Raw genomic sequence first — 5,098 nt, 5'->3', positions numbered from 1 at the left:
GTAGTCGTTGGATTTCCTGGAACCCCTGCAATGAATTGCAGACATGATTAGTGGCTCCCGTATCTACACACAAAGTACCAGTAGATAACACCGCTAAACATGTTTCAACAACTAATGAATAAGATACACCTTTATTATTCTCCTACCTGGTAGCCCGATTCTGGTGTCCGAAGAGTTCCTTGAGATTGAGCATCATGTCATAGGCAGTGGGTAGGGCTTGATGCTGATGTTGTAGCACATTTAACATAGAAGCCAAAATGTAACACAGCGCCATCTCATCTGCCTTGACTCATTTCCTATGTCTTTCTATCTCCTTTTTACTAGAATCCTTATCAGGCACGCTAGGACAGACCTTAAGAAGTACGAACTTGTATTCTTCAGCAGTTAAGACAATGTCCAAGTTCCGTTTCCAATCAATATAATTTGGACCAGTAAGTTTATTTTCTTTTAAAATAATAGCAAGAGGATTGAAAGCCATTTTGAAATCCTGAGAATCACAAAATAAAATATTTGGTCAAAACTTTAGAATTTAAAATAATATTGATTCCTCAAACAATATAATTTAAATTCACCGACACCTCAAAACACCGTGAATTTCGTATGCCACGATAGTGTAGACGAATACTAATTCAAACATTTGTAAGAGGAGGTTTTACCCATTAATTTTATTATCTTGTCAACCTAACTTTATGACAAATAAAATTAATAGTTGGTTCATCTTCGGTCACACAAATAATAGTAGTAACTATGATGGGGAGGATACTATTAAATGCGCCTAAGTATATACCATTATTTGATACTTAATCTATTAATTAGGATTGTGCCCCTTCAGATGGAGAAGATCACACATACCTAAATAATTCCTATAATCATCTATAAAGGAAGTTTGATCTAGTGATCTGCAAACAAACTCATCCGATATGGAGGAAGACACTTAAAGCCAACACGCAAGTTTGAATGCATCACTTACAAACTAGTAATGGAGACCGTGGAATTTATTTAAATAATCTCTCTCCTACTTAGTTATTTAAATTAAGGAATTTTAACATGCACACACATCACAGCACATAAAACCATCATCACAGCACACAAAACAACATATAAAGGTAATAAATATGAAAATAAAATTTCCAACCATTATGGCCTCATTCAACGTTGTCCTCCAATATGCCGCCGATGGATCAAGGCGTCACGTCTATCTCGCTTCCTTCTCCACTGTGCCTCCGGTCCTCAAAATAGCACCATGCATAGCAAGGATACAAGCCGCAACAAAAGAAATAAAAATTTACATTTATCGATCCTATATTCTACAAAGAAATTTACATGTAATCTAGATCGAACAAAATGTAAAAAATAATACGGCAACCGACCGTATTTAATTATTACAATCATGCACACACAAACAACCTCGACATGCTCGAGAGTTCAAATCATACACAAATACACAAAGCCATAATAGTTGGATCTAGGATGCCTGCAACCATAGAGTTAATCTATCTAGCACATCCTACTATTATCCGGCCTAAACTTATGTACGAGCAGTGCATAATTTAACCGAAAACCAATCACACAGAACCAGAAAACTTGCTCTGATACCACTTGAAGGGCATTGGAATTCCGTTCTATTTCAATTTTCCTGTACAAAAAAAATTATACAAGAACAGAACTTTTCCTAGCAACCCACATGTTCGATCAAACATGTGTTTGATCAATCAAGCAAGTTCTTGAATGATCAAAGCACATCTTGATCGAAGTACAAGATCGCTGGTCTCTTGTGTTGGTATTCCAAGAACGATACAAAGAAAACAAAACTAGATACGCAACATAATTAAAGAACTAGTTGTATCTTTTCTTTGTAGCTAAAGACCTCTTGATCTTCTGTCATATTTCTCTCCTCTTCTTGGACATCGCGTGGGCGACGATCTACCAAGACAACTCCACCCTCCTTCTCTTCTCAGTTTCCAAGCCGTCGGCTACAAAAGGAGGCTCTAGGTTGGGGCACCTTCTAATCTTCTTCATCTTCTTTAAGCCGTCGGCCACCAATGGATTGCTAGGAAGGGGCGTCGACCCTAGCTAGGAGAGAAAGGGGGGTGTCGACCCTAAGCAAGGAGAGGAAGGGGGCGACCCTTGCAAGGTGAGGAAGGGCAGCCCTAGCAAGGTGAGGAGGGGCGCCGACCCTAGCAAAGGAAGAGGGGCACCGACCACAAGGACATAAGAGGATTGTGGAGAATTAGAAAATTAGGTTTTAGGATCCACCACCTACTCCTTTTTATAGGCTTGCCATCGGTTACAAAGAAAGAAAAATAATAGAATTCTGTTTAGAAAAAATCTCTTTTTCTATAATCGAATTCTGTTTAGAAAAAATCTCCCTTTCTATAACCAAGTTAAACCAAACCAAGTTAAGTTAAACCAAACCAAGTTAAGTTAAACTAAACCAAGTTAAACCAAATCCATTTAAACCAAACCAAGTTATGGATGGGTGGATGCGATGCTTTATATAGAGGCTACAACAGGGACCTAGAGGAGGAATTGGTTTAGGCCTCCTGATAGGCTTGTCTTCCTGTGTTCAGCTCGAACACCCAACCCAAGTCCATCAATAATAACTCATACCACTAAAGGGTTATTATTGAACTACCGCACTAATCCCATATTATAATATGGGCTCCTTCTTATCATGAGTGTGTTAATCTCCCCATGTTTAAGATATCGTATGTTCATTTACTGACAACCCAATTAATTAACATTTGATTCCAAGAGTAGTACCACTCAACTTTATTATCATGCCGGACTAAGTCCACCTGCAGGGTTTACATGATAATCCTTATGAGCTCCCTAAGGGGACACCATCAACCTAAATAATTGGGACACAGATTCCTTCTATAATCAACAACACACCATATAAATAGTACTATTTCCCAACTCATCGGGCCTATTGATTTAACGAATAAATCTCACCCATTGATAAGTTAAAGAAATAAATATAAAGTATACGTGCTTGTTATTATATAAGGATTAAGAGGGTGCACATCCATAATAACAGAGGTTCTGTTCTTTTACCTAGTCAGTACAAATCGAACAACCTCAAATGATCCTGCTCAATACACACATAGTGTACTAGTGTAATTTTATAGTCAAGACAGACTAATACCAAATTACACTACAACCGTTCCAATGGTTTATCCCAATCCATCTTAGTTGTGATCTACTATTTATAATTTATAAGGAACTGATAACATGATCTTTTGTGTGACACCAACACCATGTTATCTACAATATAAATTAAATGGATAACTGCATTAACATATATATAAATATAAAATGCAGACATTTGACCAAAGTGATTCTCATTTCAAAATATTTCAAAACAGATGTTCATACAAAAGTTAGGCTTATAGTATACATCCCAACAATCTTAAGCTAGACAGATGGTCCACTCGGACACGTCTCATGCCGGTCGGGTATTAACTATCCCGACCGGTCATTACTGTAGGACCGTTGGGCCGGCTAGAAGGGGGGGTTGAATAGCCCTAAATAAAACACAACCCTTTCTCGAACAATTAAGCTAACACTTGAAAAATAGATTAAGCAAAAAATAAGGCATAAAAACGAGGCACCAGATTTGACTTGGTTACAACCGGGGAGGTTGTTAATCCAAGGAAGATGGTTGCACTAAGAACTCCTTCAGGCGGAGAAGCCTCGTTTACAGCAGTGTAGGCACAAAAAGAAAGAAGCTAGTCAAAGCAATGGAAGCACACAAGTGTTGTTACAATTTCTGAATTGATGAAAAGCTTCTGGACGAAGGCTATATTTATAGCCTTGGTCGGGGCGCCTGGAAGGGGTTCCGGGCGCCCTGAGGGGGATAAAACTTTATCCCCAACGTTCAGATCGCGTAAATCGCGATCCGGGTCAAAATCAGGGTCCGGGCGCCCGGAAGGGTTCCGGGCGCCCCGGAGGGCTCCGGGCGCCCCGGACTGTTCCGGGTGCCCCAGAGCCCAAAGTCAACAGTGTTGACTTTTTCGTCCAGGATCTCTTCTCTGGTTCAGTCCCTTCTCAATCCGATTCTTCTCCTCCGGATCCACTCGCTTGGGTGATCTCTGCCATCCGGAAAAGGGCTCACCCGAACCCAACTTCCTGTCTTCTCGAGCGAGCTTCCCTCCGGCTTCTCGTCCCTCGGAATCGCTGCGTGTTCCGTTCTCGTCCGCCGGTGTACTTGTTGGTTGCTACTCGGAAAGCCTAGAGGTTCCATTGTACAAAAATTTTATACAAAGGTCTGAACCTTTTCCTAGCTACCATGTGTTCTTTTAAATTAAATTTTGAATCGCCTGCGGAACTTAACACGTTTGATCCAAAACTTAATCTATTTGTTCTTTTAGGTTTTGACTTGGATCTCCTGCGGAAATTAACACGTTCGACCCAAATCACCTCAAGTTATTAATTCCATTAAATATTAATTTCCATAATCGGTTCCCAGTACTGACGTGGCGAGGCACATGGCCTTCTTGAATATGGGAGCAACCACCACCGACTAGACAAAACCTTTTATAGAAATATAATATTTAATTTCCTAAAATAACTTTAGGTTAACCGAAGAGAACAATCAAATCACAAGGAAAAGAAAAAACAAAAGAACACAACATCGAAAAATATATTCAAAATTCTAGAACGTAAGCCTCTTGTATTTGATATTATTTCCATAAATAACTAGTATGATGCGGAAAGAAAAATTACTAGTTATACCTTGTAGAAAAACCTCTTGATCTTCTACCGTATTCCTCTTCTAACCTCGGACGTTGTGTGGGCAACGATCTTCCAAGATGAGAAACCACCAACCACCTTCTTCTCCTCCTATCTAGGTTCGGCCACAAAAGAAGCTTAACCAAGGATGAAGAACAAAACACCAACCAAGCTCCAAGAGATGCTAGCTTTCTCTCCTTCTTCTTCTTCTTCTTCTTCTTCTTCTTCTTCTTCTTCTTCTTCTCTAAGTAGTATCTGGTCGCCACAAGAGCTCCAAGCCTTTGAGAGATTCGGCCACCACAAAGAGGGAGAGAGGAAGAGGATGGCCGGCCACTCCAAGGAATAAAAGAGGGAGAGAAATAAT

The sequence above is a fragment of the Zingiber officinale genome, chromosome 1B (assembly GCF_018446385.1).
Source record: "Zingiber officinale cultivar Zhangliang chromosome 1B, Zo_v1.1, whole genome shotgun sequence".
Taxonomy (NCBI): Eukaryota; Viridiplantae; Streptophyta; class Magnoliopsida; order Zingiberales; family Zingiberaceae; genus Zingiber; species Zingiber officinale.
Note: the sequence above shows the minus strand (reverse complement) of the source record.